Source organism: Pinus tabuliformis, chromosome 3_2, assembly GCF_031772625.1.
Source record: "Pinus tabuliformis cultivar Carrire ecotype Pingquan chromosome 3_2, CPIR1, whole genome shotgun sequence".
Classification (NCBI taxonomy): domain Eukaryota; kingdom Viridiplantae; phylum Streptophyta; class Pinopsida; order Pinales; family Pinaceae; genus Pinus; species Pinus tabuliformis.
Genome location: NC_142302.1, coordinates 496,752,327 through 496,772,576, shown reverse-complemented (window position 1 = coordinate 496,772,576; position 20,250 = coordinate 496,752,327).

Genomic DNA, 20,250 nt, shown 5'->3' with positions numbered 1-20,250 from the left:
CAGGCTAGCATATAAAGAAAAAGATATCAAGGACAAGTATAAGGAAATCAAATTGAGAAATGAGAAGTTGAAGGCTAAAACCTATGCTCAATACTTCAAGCACACACCAGCAAATCAGAGCAGGTTGATGTCAGCTTTGACATCAAAACAAGAAAAATGTAGGTGTCATTCATGTAGCCTACTATTCAGCAACCAAAGACATCATCTAATTATAGAAAACAAATTTAGAGGTGTTGGCCAGGGATGTTCATCCCATTGACCAGATTGAATTCCAAAAACAGGCAGGTGAGATGATCTACTCCACCTTGACAGGAAAGGCCATGGCTACACATAAGCTGCAGAGTTCATTGGATAACATTACATCACAGTATAAATTAGAAAAGGCCTCCTCACAGGACAAGGACAATAGGATCAATTCATTGGAGGACTTGGTAATTGAGTTGGGACATGATCCTAATGACATCAAAATTGCTGAGAAATTGATCAAGAAGAAGAATGAGGACATTTCAGCCCTCAAAAAATAACTTAAACTTCCTCATTCAGAGCACCCACAGAAAAAAGATGTCCTGGAGAGCTAAACACATTAGGAGGAGATGATGGACCTGGTTTTACAATTTAATGATCAATTGAAAGAAATGGAAAATGAGTTAGATAGCTTGATACAGTTAAAACAAGCTAGTCTTGAGACTATCCCTGCCACTGTTATCCCAACAGTTACTACTGCAGTACCTTCCACTTTGGCAGCATCATTAGCTCCCATAGCTCCAATGGCTACAACCCTCCCAGCTTCCACAGTGTCTACTGTTATCACTCAGGTTGTTCCCTAAGCTCCTCAAAGGGAATACGGCCGAGGTAACCACTAACCAATCTTTTAGCTGCAGGTCCTAGCCTACCTACAACCAGAGAGGGCTCTCTCTTTATGATTTAACTTTGTCTTTTGTTATGTTAGGCTAGATATGAAGTGCAAGGTTTTGTTCTAAATTTGGTTGGATGATGATTTCAGGTAGATTTGGGATGCAGTCTCAGAACAGTCTAAACTATTGGGCAATGGAGTCAATGGTGGTGTACTGCTGAAAGTGTTTCATGGAAAAATGTAATGCTACAGAGCCAGACAGGCATCTATGGAACAATCCTTGAAATCTGAGATATGATGGCATGAAATCAGGGAATGAAAGGCAGTCAAGGATCTTTCACTATGCTGATAGAGGGAAAGTGTGAGAATATTATCTAGGAGCAATTAAGAATTCCTAAACAGCATTCATAATGAGAGAATTAGTGCAAACATGAGCAATTGAGAATTCATATTTATGACCAATTCCGAAGAAAACATAATTAGAGACAGGGATTGAGCAGAGGGTGTATTTAAACAAGTCCTGAGCTATTCTTCTTCTCTGTTTCTAAGATTATGAAACATATATGTGAATTTTGTAAACAAAGAAAAGACAAAACATGGTTTAGGAAAACTTATTGTTCTGTTAAACGACACAGGAATTTTGTAGCATAACACAGTTGATTACTTTCACATCTAGACAGTGCAGAGACCATGAACTTCGCTGGCCATTTATTATAAAGTCTGAGAATTTACAATGCAGTGTCTTATAGAGAAAATCACCAACGGCCAACCCCAAATATGTCTGTGGGGAGGTATATATACAAAAAATGAATTACAAAATATCTAGTTGATGAGTTAATAACTCATAACTTCTTTACCAACTCTTGAGGAATAGTAGATGAAAGAGTAAATGATGCAGTAGATGTTTAGGGTATTAGCTATCCGTTCTGTCAGAGAATTTCGACTTTTGGGATCAACTGAGTCGGCTGAGGCTGTGCTTTTAATTTGCGTTTTTTGGGCCTGTTGCCCTGGTGCTTTGCTGAGTCACGACTTTGTTATCCTGCTTTCGGTATGCGTACTTGGCCTTTTTATAAAATTTCCGTAGTCATATCTTGACTCCCTCTGCCTGCTGTCTTTTCTTTAGTTCTCTATTTCCAGCGTTGCCTCTTGCGAATTTTTGGGTTTTGCAGGTAGTCGAGCAATAGGAAGCTCTCCTTTTTGAGTAATTTTTCTTAGCAATGCGCGATTAGTGCTAGGTGCTAATCGCGCATCAAAAACTGCCTCTGTTTCTTGATTCAGGCATTCTTTGACGCGATTCTCGCCCTTTGTGCCTTTTCTGTGATGACATCAGCATGACGTCATCGACGGGTCTCGGGTACGATAGGGTGATGTGGCAGTGACATCAGCAGAGGACAGGTGGCAGATGACATGGCATTACGGCAGGGTGATGTGGCAATGACGCCAGTGAGACGACGTGGCACAGGACAGAAGGCGGTTTGCAGTTTTATCGGACTGCCTTCTGTACGGGGGCGGTATGTGTCAGAGCCCTCCCGATGCAATAAAAGGCGGACACGCATCCTTTGTACGACGGCAAAACCATCGTGCCATCGGACGCTAACTCCCGTGCGTCGGGGGCGCCCCGAAATCCACCTGGGCCGTTGGATCTGGGAGGGCGGATCGGAGGGCCGACGGAGCGCGGAGCTGGCGGCAGGTTAATGTACAGGGGCCCGCTATATATTATATTGATTTATTTATGTGGCGGGGGGTTCAAACCTTTGGAAAGTGGGTTATATGTGTTATATGCGCTGGAGAGGAGTTTAATGTTTAATAAACATTTAAACACCAAACTTTAAAATATGAACGTGAAGGGTGTAGTAACACATTTTAATGAGCGGAGAGGTGGGCAGTGGTTGTTAATTTAACCAGAGGTTAAACTAACTCCAGGTTAAGACGCGGAAGGGTTCATAATAGTCCTAGATGGACTATTATTTCCCAAGACTGCATTATAAGGCTATAGTGCCATGGGGTGGGAATATTTATTATTTTTTGGAATTTTATATAGTTTTTTGTAGCAATAGGGATAGGAACATAGGTTAGGGAGCTATAAAAATAGAATTAGAAGTTAATATGAGTTTGCGAGGTGAAAGAGTAGGGCAGAGATTAAGTTTGTGGACTGAAACTTAGACATACGAAGTGAATGGAATGTGGAGAAATGACTTTTACACAAGAAATGTGGCTTCTTTTCACTGAAGAAAGTCAAAGCTTGACTTAGTATTTTACAAAAATGAAGTGATAACAGGACTGGTTGGGCAGATCCCAAGGTCCTCAAGGGGATGTTAGTGAGTGATTTATGGGGGAATAGAAGGGGAATTAGACATTCTTCCAAAGTTCTGCCATCAAAATAACTGCTTTGACACTTCTGTCATTGATGAGAGGAGCTCCCATTGACAATACATGAGGTGATCAAAACCTTGCTTCTGCAACCTTAACTACCTACCCAGCCTAATACACCTAACATTTTTTCATCCTTCTGAATGGGTGCACTTAGACTTGCAGACCCTGATTATCTTCTTTTCTTTTGACTGCCCTCCTATCTAAGTGTACCCTTATCTCTTCCAAGGGCCCAGATTAAGCAGTTGGGCTCCTTCATTTCTCTACCTAGCTACTCATCTGCCAAGCTTAAGCTGTTTGGACAGGCACTTTTTCTCTATTCTACAACAGCAATTTAAACATGGCATGGTCCAGATTGCACTGTTGGGCCACCCATCAAGTGTGAAAACAACAATACTTGCACATTGTGGACTTGCAAATAAGGTAGCAGTGGCATTTTGACTAGCCACTTTCCTGGTCTTTCTTTGGGGTTCATTTCTATTATTTTTTCTGACCAATTCATTTTCTTGCCTTTTGATCATTCTTTTAAGGCATGTCCTCTGTACATTTTTTAATTTTCTCTGTCTCTTTTGAAATATGGAACCTTTGTAGCATGGAAAGGATGAACATATTTGGCACTTCCCAGTCAATCATGAAAAATGACACCTATTGGTATAGGAACCTAACAGTGGCTCCACTTGGGGATGGCTTTCCCTTGTGGAAAGTCAAAAACAACAGGTCAGATGGCCTTCTGCATAAATTTCGCTCTTCTCTAAAACTTTCCTGTTGCGGGTTGCTTTATTTGCATATATGACAACACACTTGTGGAGCTTAGTGCCTTCTCTTCGGGCTTCAATTGCAACAAGTTACTATCCAAATTAAACTGAAATCCTACCTACTTATCCTAATCAGCTTTCTGACTGCTGGTTAGGTAAAATGAAATAGCTAGTGCAACCACTTAAGCATTATATACATCAGTGACCTTTGCTGCCTGTATTTGATGGTGTTTAAAACTGAGATCTTACAATCAAATCTGGCTTTGTTAAACTTTGAGAAGATAAGGAAACTCTTGATCTCCTTTACTGAATCTAGAAACTATACAAAAGGATATTGCAAAATATATACACTACTCTTGAGCTGAATCAAACAACTGTGCAAATGTTCTGGATAGCTTTCATGCCATGAAACTGAAATATCATCCTTGTCTTCACCACCCTTCATGCTTTCAACTGTTGTTTGCGATGATATTTTAACTGACTGTAGGGCCTGTCTACTACAACCATTATCATCTTGATTTGGACCTTCATGGTCTGTTAATGGAGAATAATTCTAATTTCTTTCCTCATTCAACCTGTCAGCTGTTGGATCATAGGGAGTTTGGAAGGACTGCTGTAATTTATTACATACAGGTTCAAATGGAACTTGACAGATTCCTACCAGCTGTTCTGCTTTTTCTTTGAATAATTCAGGTGATTCAAAACAAAAGGGCAAGGAACCAACTTGGATTTTTTGATCATCTGTTGCTGCTTCCAAGCCTTTTTCTGCAATCTGATGTTCAATGGGATTCTGGGACTGCAAATTTAGATATGACAAATTTTGAACAAAGATTTGATTGCTTTCCAGATGGTCAATACCAAGGCTTGTTGATATTTGATTTTTAGTAGCATGATAGTTATCTCTAATAAACTGAAAAGACTCAAAACTAAATGGTAAAGTTCCTTCACTTATTTCAAAATTTTCTGCATTTTCCTCCTCATTCTTATTGCTGAAGTGAACAAGCTGATTAGTACTTTGAAGCTGTTAGACCTGAATCTCTTTGTTTTTGCCCAAATTATCTTCTAGTTCGTATGCAAGGTTAATTTGGATCTAAAAAACATAATCATCATCATATTGATCATATTTGGGCACATTATTTCAAGAATCCATATTATCGAATGCACATAGTAAACTAGGGGATTGCTCCTCCACACATTGTTCTGTGAATCTGTTTTCTAGATCTATGGTTGGTTGAATCAGTAAAAATCTATTCAGAAATGTCAACCCTTTCTTCTTGTGGAGCAAAAGTGTCATGGTGATCTAAACATTCAACTTTCATTGCGACCTTCTGCTTTAATTCCTCTGCTTTCTTTGTCAAGATATCCAATTCTTCCTCTTTTTCTGCTTTCAACTTCCTCTCCCTAACTTTCAGATTAACCTCTACATCTACTGCCATGTTCTGCATCTGTTGCATAGTGGAGGGGTTTCTCTCTCTCAGATGAAATTCTATCTCTGAATCAAATGCTCTTGGATAATGCAGTAGAGCCAAATCAGGGGGAGGTTTTATATTCAATGGTATTGAATGATAGATTTGATTGAATCTGTTTGAAAATTGTTGTACTGTCTCATCTGGATGTCTTTTTAACTGATTATATTCTTCTATGATCATGAGGAGATTGACTTTGATTATCCATCTATCAAGGAAGAGTTTGAGAAATTGCTCAAGATTTGAGATGCTTGTGTGAGGCAGAGTTTTGAACCAACTCCTGACTTTGCCTTGCAAAGAAAGAGTGAAAAGCCTAGTACTAACATCCTCAACATCCACTTCAAATAAGTTAAGATAATCTTCAAAAACTTGGACATGCTTTTGGGCAGTGACACCATTCTCTCCATCAAATCTAGGGAGATACTTGGGATGATTGCTAGGTAGATTATTGAGTGCAGGAGGCAAAATGAGGGGTTTGTATCTATCAGGAACTTTATGAGGCAGTGGAATATGTTCAGGGATTGGATGATTTATCTGAATTTTTGGGTTCTCCTTAATTGAAAAATGATCTTTAGGATTAGAAGACTGTTGTTCGAATGTATAAGGAGAGTTTTTATCTACATTTTTGGAAGGAAGATAATAAAAATTTAATCTAAAATCATTTTTATAATACAATATACATTGAAAAATTTTGTCAATGAGAAAGAACACAATGTCTTGGATAACAATCCAAACCAAAAGACTGATCTTTCTATAGAGTTCTTTCAGGTCCATTTCTCCAGTGGAGTCTTGATTGTGAAAATGATGTGGAGTCACCAGGTGGATGATTTTAACCTTGGTATGTCTGATCCCTGGCCACCATCAGAGATCAGATCTAAACTTGTAGAACAATTTGAAGAAAGAGGAAGTTAATAAAAAATAGGAGCTTGAATTTCCTTCAGATGAGTTTGAAACGAGAAAACTGATTAAGCCTTTGGGACAACTGTTTAAAGACTAAAACTAGGCTGGAGATTGACTGAAGCAGCTTTTATTTACTCTTGTAAATGCAAAGCAAAAACAGTTTCAAAGGCTATCTGGCTAACTTCAGGCTCCATCTGTAGTTTTAGAAAATAGACAGTAGTAACAAACATTTATTCAAATTCCCCAGTGGAGTCGCCAATGATGTTATCACTCAGGTTGTTCCCTAAGCTCCTCAAAGGGAATACGGCCGAGGTAACCACTAACCAATCTTTTAGCTGCAGGTCCTAGCCTACCTGCAACCAGAGAGGGCTCTCTCTTTATGATTTAACTTTGTCTTTTGTTATGTTAGGCTAGATATGAAGTGCAGGGTTTTGTTCTAAATTTGGTTGGATGATGATTTCAGGCAGATCTGGGATGCAGTCTCAGAACAGTCTAAACTATTGGGCAATGGAGTCAATGGTGGTGTACTGCTGAAAGTGTTTCATGGAAAAATGTAATGCTACAGAGCCAGACAGGCATCTATGGAACAATCCTTGAAATCTGAGATATGATGGCATGAAATCAGGGAATGAAAGGCAGTCAAGGATCTTTCACTATGTTGATAGAGGGAAAGTGTGAGAATATTATCTAGGAGCAATTAAGAATTCCTAAACAGCATTCATAATGAGAGAATTAGTGCAAACATGAGCAATTGAGAATTCATACTTATGACCAATTCCGAAGAAAACATAATTAGAGACAGGGATTGAGCAGAGGGTGTATTTAAACAAGTCCTGAGATATTCTTCTTCTCTGTTTCTAAGATTATGAAACATATATGTGAATTTTATAAACAAAGAAAAGACAAAACATGGTTTAGGAAAACTTATTGTTCCGTTAAACAACACAAGAATTCTGTAGCATAACACAGTTGATTACTTTCACATTCAGACAGTGCAGAGACCATGAACTTCGCCGGCCATTTATTATAAAGTCTGAGAATTTACAATGCAGTGTCTTATAGAGAAAATCACCAACGACCAACCCCAAATATGTTCTGTGGGGAGGTATATATACAAAAAATGAATTACAAAATATCTAGTTGATGAGTTAATAACTCATAACTTCTTTACCAACTCTTGAGGAATAGTAGATGAAAGAGTAAATGATGCAGTAGATATTTAGGGTATTAGCTATCTGTTCTGTCAAAGAATTTAGACTTTTGGGATCAACTGAGTCAGCTGAGGCTGTGCTTTTAATTTGCATTTTTTGGGCCTGCTGCCCTGGTGCTTTGCTGAGTCACGGCTTTGTTATCCTGCTTTCGGTATGCATACTTGGCCTTTTTATAAAATTGTCGTAGTCATATCTTGACTCCCTCTGCCTGCTGTCTTTTCTTTAGTTCTCTGTTTCCAGCGTTGCCTCTTGCAAATTTTTGGGTTTTGCAGGTAGCCGAGCAATAGGAAGCTCTCCTTTTTGAGTAATTTTTCTTAGCGATGCGCGATTAGCGCTAGGCGCTAATCGCGCATCGAAAACTGCCTCTGTTTCTTGATTCAGGCATTCTTTGACGCGATTCTCGCCCTTTGTGCCTTTTCTGTGATGACGTCAGCATGACGTCATCGGTGGGTCCCGGGTACGGCAGGGTGACGTGGCAGTGACGTCAGTGGAGGACAGGTGGTGGATGACATGGCATTATGGTAGGGTGATGTGGCAATGATGCCAGTGAGACGACGTGGCACAGGACAGAAGGCAGTTTGCAGTTTTATCGGACTGCCTCCTGTATGGGGGCGGTATGTGTTAGAGCCCTCCCGATGCAATAAAAGGCAGACACGCGTCCTTTGTACGACGACAAAACCATTGTGCCATCAGATGCTAACTCCCGTGCATCGGCGGCGTCCCGAAATCCACCTGGGTCGTTGGATCTGGAAGGGCGGATCGGAGGGCCGACGGAGCACGAAGCTGGCGGCAGGTTAATGTACGGGGGCCCGCTATATATTATATTGATTTATTTATGTGGCAGGGGGTTCAAACCTTTGGAAAGTGGGTTATATGTGTTATATGCGCTGGAGAGAAGTTTAATGTTTAATAAACATTTAAACACCAAACTTTGAAATATGAACGTGAAGGGTGTAGTAACACATTTTAATGAGGGGAGAGGTGGGCAGTGGTTGTTAGTTTAACCAGAGGTTAAACTAACTCCAGGTTAAGACGCGGAAGGGTTCATAATAGTCCCAGATGGACTATTATTTCCCAAGACTGCATTATAAGGCTATAGTGCCATGGGGTGGGAATATTTATTATTTTTTGGAATTTTATATAGTTTTTGTAGCAATAGGGATAGGAACATAGGTTAGGGAGCTATAAAAATAGAATTAGAAGTTAATATGAGTTTGGGGGGTGAAAGAGTAGGGCAGAGGTTAATTTTATGGACTGAAACTTAGACATACGAAGTGAATGGAATGTGGAGAAATGACTTTTACACAAGAAATGTGGCTTCTTTTCACTGAAGAAAGTCAAAGCTTGACTTAGTATTTTACAAAAATGAAGTGATAACAGGACTGGTTGGGCAGATCCCAAGGTCCTCAAGGGGATGTTAGTGAGTGATTTATGGGGGAATAGAAGGGTAATTAGACATTCTTCCAAAGTTCTGCCATCAAAATAACTGCTTTGACACTTCTGTCATTGATGAGAGGAGCTCTCATTGACAATACATGAGGTGATCAAAACCTTGCTTCTGCAACCTTAACTACCTACCCAGCCTAATACACCTAACATTTTTTCATCCTTCTGAATGGGTGCACTTAGACTTGCAGACCCTGATTATCTTCTTTTCTTTTGACTGCCCTCCTATCTAAGTGTACCCTTATCTCTTCCAAGGGCCCAGATTAAGCAGTTGGGCTCCTTCATTTCTCTACCTAGCTACTCATTTGCCAAGCTTAAGCTGTTTGGACAGGCACTTTTTCTCTATTCTACAACAGCAATTTAAACATGGCATGGTCCAGATTGCACTGTTGGGCCACCCATCAAGTGTGAAAACAACAATACTTGCACATTGTGGACTTGCAAATAAGGTAGCAGTGGCATTTTGACTAGCCACTTTCCTGGTCTTTCTTTGGGGTTCATTTCTATTATTTTTTCTGACCAATTCATTTTCTTGCCTTTTGATCATTCTTTTAAGGCATACCCTCTTTACATTTTTTAATTTTCTCTGTCTCTTTTGAAATATGGAACCTTTGCAGCATGGAAAGGATGAACATATTTGGCACTTCCCAGTCAATCATGAAAAATGACACCTATTGGTATAGGAACCTAACATCTACATCAGCAACATGGTCAACAGCCGCAGCTCAGCAAGGAGATGTGGCTAGTAAATTGGTCAAGACAATGGAAGATATCTCCATTCAGACCATAGAAATGAACAAGCTCAAGGAAAAGGTAACCAGTCTAGAGACTAACTATAAGCTTGCACAGATTATGCACAAAGAAGAAGTGCAGAAGTCAACCAGGATGAATGAAAGAATAAAAAGCTTGGAGAAGGAATTGACTTTGAAGGAACCACTTGGCCAAGCCAAGGAACAATTGTGGGCTAATATCATTGACTCTGTCAATGATATTTGGCCATCCATCCAAGTGATTTTTGAACAGATTGACTTAGTAAAAGAGGCTACAGAAGCCATACAAAGAGTGAAAATAGAACTGGGAGATTTGCCAGAGGAAGCCACTAGGATCATTCACTTCCTCAACTCCAAAAACAAGTATGAATTACAGCAACTGGAGATACCTGATAGGACAGGTACAACACTGGAAGTAAAAAGGGTCCTCACCAAGAGGAATTTAATGTTGAATCTTGAAGATAAGTGCCAAACCATGAAAATAGCTATAGAAAAATTCATGGTTAAGTTTGAAGTTTTGAGGCAAAAGGGTTTTCCCAATCCCTTGGTAATAAACAACAAATTGATGCCACAAGAGGACTACAACAGAAAGATAAGAGAAGTGGCCAAAGATCAAGTAAGCCTTTAACAACAAATATTAGGAATACTGTAGGTCAAAGGATACAAAGGAAGAAATATTTCGAATGACCATGGGAAGTGATGAATCTTTAGAAGACTATGAAGAGAGGTTTCAACTCAGTTATAAAAGGGCTAGGTGCACACTTGACCCTGAATCTCTGAAGTTGGTTCTGCTTAGAGGAGTCCCTGAAGACCTTCTAGATACCCTCCATTTGCTGGCTGGGGGAGACATCTACCAGCTACCTTATGATGACATAAAGATTGTGTTTAGAAACCATTCTAGGGTAGCCAGAAAAAGAGGTAGGGGAAGTCAACTTTTAGCCAGTACCCCCTTATCTAGTTCATTCCTTAAAAACGAATTTGCAAATCAGATGGAAGATTTCAAAAGCGAGATGAGACAAACTATTGCCATGCAAATGGATACCTTATGAATCCAAAAGAAGCAAGAGGAAGCTAAGAGGGATTTGGCCATCTTTTGTCCTAGGTGCACTAGAAAGCATCCTAGGAATGAATGTCCATTGCACTCCGTAGAAGTGTGTTTTGTCTGTGAAGAAGACCATCCTACCAATCAGTGCCCTTCCTTGCCCAGATTTAAAGCTATGTACCAAGGGGCTGAAGGAGCCACTGAACCACTCTACTTCATGAACCAAAGGAGGCCACATGGACCCAGACCTTACCAACAGGGAATGCAAGGGACATCCCAGACTTATTACAACCCCAATCAAGCTACTTCCATGCCTTCTTGGGGTCTGCATGCTCATCCTTCCTGGTCCACCCCCCCTCCTTGGTCGTATCCATTTCAATACCATACTCAACTAGCTGCTCATTCATTTCATTCTCACGCTCAGCCACAACCTCAGTGGAATGCACCTCATCAGGGGTGGAGGCCCCAGTACAACTCTCCTCCCACTGTTTTGCCTCCACTGCCTGCTCAACCACAACCATTAACTCCTGCTCCTCCAAGACAACCCAGATACCTGCTCAACCGAACCCAAACCCCAATAACAGACATGCCCAACAGGTATATATTGGAGAAACAACATGCCCTACCTATGATGTGGAGATTTAGGAGATCAACCTATGATCTGGGAAGGTCCTCCCAGATAGCCAACCTCCTCCTAAGGAGGATGAGGAAGAGAAACAGAAGAGTAAACCAAAAGCCATTCCACCCTTTCCTGAGAGACTAACTGGAACCACACAACTGACCCTAGAAGAAACTGAACTTCTGGGAGAACTAAAACAATTATGTGTAAAAATACCACTTCTCTAGGCCATAAAAGATGTACCAATCTACAACAAGTTGATCAAAGAGAAGTGTTTCAGGCACCTAGGTAGGTGCAAGAGAGATGCCCCAACTATCAATGTCATAAGACAACTTTCCGACCTAATGTTGGGACAGGTAATCTGTCCAAAATATCTGGACCCCGGGAGTCCAGTAGTCGATGTCCACATCAATGGCACCATACCTAGGGGTTGCCATTAACGTAATGACCAGGGACACTATGCTCAAACTCAACCTTCAGGGTTCCCTAAGAAAGACCTCAACAGTACTGCAGCTGGTAGACCGCTCCACTGTGACTCCTGAGGGGATTGTGGAAGATGTCATGGTCTCCATTGATTCCTGGGAGTACCCTGCTGACTTCTTGGTTCTTTAGCCAAAGGCAAAGCTCACTGGGTATCCTCTCATCTTGGGAAGGCCTTGGTTAGCTACTGCAGATGCTTACATCAATTGTCGAGCTAGGAGCATGAACATCAAGAATGGGCATATGTCCAAATAGCTAGTACTATATCCTCCTTCCCCACCTTTGCTAGAACATGACTTACCTCTCTGGTTGGAGGAGGAAGATGAGGATGAAGTCTACTCCGCACCATTGTGCACAGTGGAAGCTACCAAGGGGGGTCCTCAAACCAAGGATGATCTTATTGAGAATTTGATTCAAAATCCACCCCCCAGTGCATTTCCATTAGAAGAGTTGGTGGAAGAAACCCAAGCCAATGCCTTAGTTGATCTCTATGTGGTTGATCTGACCTCTCTCTGAGTTAAGAATGTGGAATGTTTCCCGGAAAGAACCTTGAAGATCAACTCATCCCTATCCACCTCTCAAGAGAAAGAGCTATGTAGCTTATTGAACGACCATTTGGATGCTTTTGCTTGGAGCTATAAGGAGATGAAGGGAGTCCACCCTTGAGTCTGTATTCATCACATTTACAATAAAGAGGATTGTAAACTAGTCAGGCAGCCTCAAAAGAGGATGAATCCAACCCTTAAGGACATTGTCAAAGAAGAACTGCAAAAGCTGCTGGATGCAGGATTCATCTACCCCATCTCTGACAGTGAATGGGTTTCTCCTTTGGTGCTTGTGCCAAAGAAAAACGGGAAGTGGAGAATCTGTGTAGATTATCGAGAACTTAACAAAGACACCAAGAAGGACCATTTCCCTTTGCCTTTCATAGATCAAGTGTTAGATGGCCTGGCAGGGAAGAAGTTCTTTTCCTTCCTAGATGGGTTTAGCGGGTACAACCAGATCCAAATCAGCTCGGAAGACCAAGATAAGACCACTTTCACTTTTCCATGGGGTACCTTTGCCTACCGGGTCCTTCCCTTTGGGTTGTGCAACACTCCTGCCACTTTCCAGAGAGCAGTACTGAGCATATTCGCTGAGTTGGTTCATGATTCAGTGGAAATCTATATGGATGACTTTACCCCTTATGGTTCTAACTTCCAAGAAACTTTGACTAACTTGAGGAAAGTTTTAGCCAAGTGTATTGAAATGAACCTGTCCCTCAGTCCTGATAAATGTGAATTCCTAATGACTGAAGGGACCATGCTAGGTCATACAATTTCTCAGCAAGGTTTACAGGTGGATCCCAACAAGATTTCTATCATCCAAAGGGTCCCGCCTCCTCAAAAGGTAAGAGATGTTCGAAATTTTCTAGGCTTAGCAGGGTATTGTAAAAGATTCATTAAAGATTTTGGTAAGCTAGCCTCTCCATTGTTTGGTCTTTTGGGAAAAGATGTTGAGTTCATATGGACTGCCAACTGTCAAGAGGCTCTGGATGCTTTGAAAGGTAAGCTGATAACTGCCCCAATCTTGAGAGGTCCAAATTGGGTCCTACCTTTCCACATTCACACAAATGCCTCAAACAAAGCTATAGGAATAGCCTTAGGACAAGTTGAAGAGAAGCTGCCATATGCCATATATTTTGTCAGTAAAAACCTGTCCAGGGTAGAATTAAACTACACTGTAACAAAAAAAGAGCTCCTGGCTGTAGTCCATTCCCTAAACAAGTTCAGACACTACATCACTGGCTATCAAACATTTGTGCATACTGATCATGCTGCAATTAGGTATTTGATGAATAAACCTAATGTAAATGCTCATATCATTAGATGGTTACTTTTATTGTAGCAATTTGATTTTACCATTGTTGATGAGCCAAGTAAGGAAAATGTTGTTGCTGATTTTCTGTCTAGACTAGATCTGCCTGTAGGTGAAGAAGGAATGGTGGATGATCAAATGCCAAATGAACACCTATTTTCTATTTCAGTACTCTCTCCATGGTTTGCTGATATAGCAAATTATTTGGTTTCAACACAGTTTCTGCCACACCTGTCCTCAAAAGAGAAGAGCAAGATCGTGAGGAAAAGTGCCCCATTCACTTGGATTAGGGGCAATCTTTTTAAACTTGGCCTAGATCAGATTTTGAGGTGATGTGTCAGGGAGGAGGAAGTTTTTAACATCCTCTTAACTTGTCATGATGGGACCTGTGGGGGCCACTTTGTAGTAAAGAAAACTGCCTTCAAAATTCTGCAGGCAAGGTACTATTGGCCTACTCTTCATCAAGATGTCAGGAGATACATCAGCCAATGTGAGCGATGTCAAAGGATGGGGAAACCTACTCCAAAGGATGAGATACCCTTGCAACCTCAAGTGACTTTCGAGCCATTTGAGAAGTGGGGCATGGACTTTGTGGGTCTTATCAACCCTCCTTCAAAACAAAAGTCTTACATCATTGTGTGCATGAATTACCTGACAAAGTGGGTAGAACAAAGGCAATCAAAGCAGCAATAGAGGAAAAAGTAGCTAAGTTTTTGAGGGAAAATACCTTTTACAAGTTTAGCTACCTAAGAGAATTAGTCACAGATCAAGAAAGTCAGTTTACCTCCAATCTGATTGAAGACCTACTCACACATCAAAATATTAAGCATAGAACTTCCACCCCTTATCATTCACAAGCAAATGGACAGGTGGTAGTCACTAATAGAGCTTTGGAAGGGATTTTGACTAAGGTAGTGAGCAGCAACAGAAAAGATTGGGTAGATCAATTGGTTGAGGCCACCTGGACCTATAACACTACTTGGAAAACCACCATAGGTTTCACACCCTATGAGCTGGTCTATGGGAAGAAGGTTTTGCTGTCCATAGAATTTGAATATAACACAATAAGCATGGCAGCTTAGCTGGACCTAGATCTCAGCCATGCACAACAGGAAAGATTGCTTCAGCTAAATGGATTAGATGAACATAGAATGCAAGCCCTTCTCCACTCAGAGGTAGTCCAACTTCAAAGGAAAATATGGCATGACCGACACCTCAAAGAAAAACAATTTCAGTCAGGAGATTGGGCACTTCAATATGATTCGAGATACAAAGATTTCAAGGGCAAGCTGAGGACAAGATGGCTGGGACCATATAAAGTAGAAAAATGCAATGAAAATGGTTCAATCCTTATCTGGACCATTGATGAAGAAGCCATCCCCATGCTCGTCAATGGGCATTGATTGAAGATCTACAGGAAGCCCCTTTCCAAGCAGGAGTTCATGGAGATTCTTTGTAAATCAGTGTTGGTGATGGAGCAGGTCCCTGTCTCCACTCCACCTACACCCTGATAAAAAAAAAAAAAAACACAAAAAGAAGAAGAAAAAAATACAGAAAAAAGAAAAATGGAATAAAAGATCGCTGGGTGAAAATCTTTTGGAGGCGCCCTAGCTGTCTCAAACTTAAAAAAAAAAAAGAAAAAAAAAACCTAACTTCTTTTGAATAAATTGCAGGTCGCAGGAAGATCATTGCAGGTTGTAGGAGGGTCACACAAAGAGAAAAAAGACATGGCCAGGCTGCATGCACCCTTCACAGTCCATCCCCCCATCACCGTTATCCTTTCCCAAGTTTTGGTCTCATTTGGTCTGAAATTTCGCATCCTACAGGAAACTTTGTATATTCTACAGGAGGATCCTATAGAAACTATAGAAAGGCCAAAATCAATCTCAAAGGAGGACCCGAGGGTTGGAAATTTGTCTATGAGGTCTGTGAAACTCACTGCCACCATCCATCTCCCTATTTCTCCATTCCATCCATGTACACATACATTTCACTCGTTTTTTTTGTGTCCCTGCACAGCCACACATAGAAATTATGTTTCCTTCATTCTGAAAACCAAAAAAAAGTGATGACAAATAAAAGCAATAGCATTTTTACTCATTCCTACCTGATATCTTCTAGTTGTGATTTATTTTCAGTCAAGACCTTCTTCAGCATTTGTAGCCCTACTCAAATATTAGCTTGAATTTTAGAAGGAGAAGCAGCTACAGGAAATCCTACAAGATTCCTGTAGCAATTGATCCCTTTGAAAAACATACTCTAGAGGCAGGGCCAGCGCAGTAGGACATATGAAACATGCAAGGAGCAATGTTTGAATGTGAGATCATTAGCAAAAGCCTGAGGCCAAGCATGTAGAGTGCAATCAGCAATAGTAATGAAGAAATGGAGTGCCAAAGTCCAAAATATGCATAACACAACAGTGAATGAGTAGGTAAGTGCCTAAACCTATTCCTCGATTGCATGAATAATATTTCAAAACTGCATGAACTGTGGGAATGGTCATGATTGAATGGAATTGGTGGCCTTCTAACTAGCCACCCTCGTTTAGTTACACACCCTCGTGGAATTCAAATGAGCCCCGTCAAATTCAAACTGCCAATCAGATACGCAACTAGCATGTGTGGTATGTCAATTCGGAAAAAAAACATTCAGGACTGGTAGTGGTGGCGGCGTATAACGGGAGTAAGGGAGGTGATGGCGGTCAGGCGGCATGCAAAACCATTATGACCGTGACGTAGGACCAATGGTCTAGATGGGGATAACGTACCCATCCGGCCACCTCATCTCCTCACCACGGATTACGCCAACAGTTAAAAGACAACGCGGTCGAAGCCTTCGCCACCCTTTGTTTCATTTTTCATTCACGACATTCTCGACTGCAGTACTCACCTACCACTTCCAGAGCAGCCAACCAGTCGTCCTTTGCCAGTTTTCTGCCAGTTTTTTAAAACCCTCCTGCCTATCGGGCTCTACAGGAGCACTGCTGCATTCTACAGGAGCCGGAAGATTTCTACAGGAAAGGCAGAGAACAGCTCTGCAGAAGGAAAACCTGAGATTTTCGTCAAAATTCGAGCTTGAAACGAGGTAGGCTCGAGAAACCCTTAAAAGTTTGCCTACATATTTTCCCTGAGTTCTACACAGTTCTCTGTTTTCTTCTCTGCATTCGAAGTCTGTCTCCTTCTTTCTAAAATTATACTATAATGAAAATACATGCAACCGTAGAAACCAGCTTGTGTGAAAAAAAAACGAATTTGCATATTTGTCTACTCTCTGAAAAGAACCTATGTATTTATCCTTTGTTCTGTCAAAAAAAAAAATTCCTATTCAAAAGCAGAGAGTCAAATTCAGGATAAGAGTAGTTTAAAATAGGGGAAATATTGCAATTTGATGTTGTAAGGAGAAGCACACAAGAAATTCCTTATTTGGTTTCAAGAAAACACAAAATTCAGCTATCCTCTGTTTTAGTTTTGCTTGCTTTCTCACCTAAGCGTTTTTTTTTTAAAATAAGCATTCAACACCATGCTAGGAGGATTCATGAGAAAAGAACCTTTAAACTCTAGAAAATTGCATGAGCACCCTGAGGTGGTGGCCCTCTTCACCAGGGCAAACTGGATACCCTTCTTTGAAAGAATTCAAGGATATGATGAGGAGGTGACTGAAGAATTTTTGATGTCCCTAAGACCCCATTCAAAAACACATGCTACAGTTAGTTTTAGGGGTTTGACCCTAGAGCTTACACCTGATTTCATCAGTAGAATCACAGGTCTTCCACTTGGGCTCCCTTGGAGCAAGGAGGAGAAATCATTGGGACAGGTTGCTAAGAAGACATTTTTCAACCTGAGGAGCATCCTGTAGAGGATAAAAATGGGGTCAGAAGGACAAGCTTGCCTCCTCTATGGAGTGAAGTCAATGACCAAATAATGAAGTATATCACATGTGAAGGGAGGTTCAGTATAATTTATGGTTATCACTTCAGGTTGTTGCATGAATTGAGATATGGAATAGACCAACCTCCAGCTAGAAAACTGAGTCTCCCATATTTCCTCCTCTAGTCTTTGATAGAATCTGGCACCAAGCTAAATGTAGGGGTCCCAGACCAGCTGGCCCACCATGGGCTCATCAAACTATTGGTAGAAGATGCCTTACACACATATACTATCCCCATAGCTTGGGAAATTTTCAAAAATATGTCCAGGGATGATGACATCAAAACTTTGACTAAGGACATTAGCCCATCCAGCAATGATGAGGAGGAGCAAACCGAAGAACAATAATGAGGAAGCATAAGACATTCAAACAGAAGGAAAAACAGAGGAGAAACAGGAAGAAGAGGAGAAATTTGACAAAACTACTGCTAAGCCTAAGGCAGAAAAGGAGACAACCTCAAAAACAGAGAAGAGAAAAAGGACAAAGGTTGAGAAGAAAAAGGCCAAGAAATCCCAAAAGAAGACTGCTTCGGGCAAGGCAAGGACCCAGCAAGAAAAAGAGAAGACACCACCAAAGATGGTAGAGACACAAGAAGAAACAGTAGGCATAGAAAAGGCTACAGGAGATGAAGGAAAAGAACAGTAGAAAGAAACATCCCCTAAAACATTGTCAAGGGAAGCCGCAGCTATGCTTGCTACGTTAAGCACACCAACAAAACAAAAAGGAAAAAGAAAAAGGCAAACCTCTATGTATTCTAAAGCCAGAAGAAGCACAAAGATCAAAGTGGGCAAACCCCAACCACCATCAAAGGAACCAATTGTCATTGAGGATACACCTACTAAAAAGAAGGTAGAATCTTCCTCCAAGATCTCTATCACCTATGAGAGAGGAAGTCCCAAAACCTCCACCTGGAAGGAAAGAATCAAGTCGATGGACTCAAAAGCAGTTCTACAGGAAGTTGAAATATCTCTACAGGAAACACTAGCCAAGCTGAAAGAAACTAAAAAATTGGAAGAGAAGGCAACAGAATAGTCATAAGGGGAAGGCAAGGCTAAAGAAATACCTAAACCAAGCCCCCAACCTAATTTAGGCTCCTATTACAATCTGCTAGAGGGTGGGAAGATCATCCCACAAAAATTCGTTGTGCCTCTATTCTTTGAATTAGAAAAAGAAAGGGTCAGAACCCACACATGGATGCAAATTGCTAAATCTAAAGGAGTTGAAGACATAGGGCACATGGAGGACAAGCTAAAGGAATTAAGAGGGGATTTGGCCATGGTAAGGCACATAGAAAGAAGTAAAAGAGCCCAACTATAGGAAGAAAATGAACTACTAAAAAAGCAGTTACAACAATAGGAAGTTCATAAGGGAGATACGCTGTCCATCTTGGGAAGGAAGCAACAGCAAGAAGGTCCCCTAACAGACAATGAAGCAACAGAGAAACAATATCAAGAGGGAGAGCCACAGCCTGATGTTGAAATGCTAATGAAACTACTGTAGGAAAAAGAGTCTCAGGTAGCAAATGAAGTGCAGATTTTAAAACAACAGTTGCAGGAAAAAGAAGCCCAAATGGCCTGCATGGCCAGCTGGGCAATGGAAGCCTTGCAATGTAGACAACCAACTAGATCCTATGCATTGTATCTTAAAGACCAATGGCTTTAATTCCAAATTAAAACATTGGCCCAAAGGGGCACAATCCCATTCCAGAATTATAATCAGTTTATGCATTTGTGTGATAGTAGCTCAGCTGAAGATAAGGCCAAGTTAGCAGAATTCTATTTACATAACCTGGCACTTCCTAACATGAATCTATGGGATCCAAACGCTGCATTAGGAGACCTACAACTCATGGCTATGGCTTCTTGGTTGAGCCATGAGGAAAAGAGGGCAGTAGAAATTTAGAAGATTATGACCAGGGAGCTAAGTGAGCTCCTCATGATAAGGGCAAAACCAGAAGATCCCTCAACTCTCATATATGCCCACCAGCACCTTGCAGACAACCCTCAGATTGCACCTAACTATGTTGAAAGGCAAGCATAGGCTATTGCTCACTTTGAAGATATGGAGAGACTGTTTGGTGATAACTGTCTTCATGCTTGCACAAGAAGATGGAATACATTGTCCCATAGCCTAAAGATAAGGGAGTATCACTCCCCAACTAGAATGAGGGAAGCTATGAGGAGAGTACCCCTATACAAACAATCAATGCAAAACTTGAAAGCCAACTGGATTGGCCTTAAGTTCAGTCCTCCACTACTGCTAGGACTGTTGGAAGGGGTTAAGGAAGAGGAGGAACAAAAACAATGGGAGGAAGTGGACAGAAAGGCAGGTTTTCATGACAGAGAAGAGGACATCACCTCAGAGGCCTGGGATGTCAGGGAGGCTGTTAAAGCTATCAAAGATGAAGAACTAGATTAGTTGCTCAGAGGATGAGCAACACATTCAGCAGGGGGTGATGATGAGCCCCAGAAATGGGTAACTATATGGGCTCATTCTACCTATTATTTTCATTTAATCCACCATTATCCATAGTTTTGTGCATGTTTTTGAATAT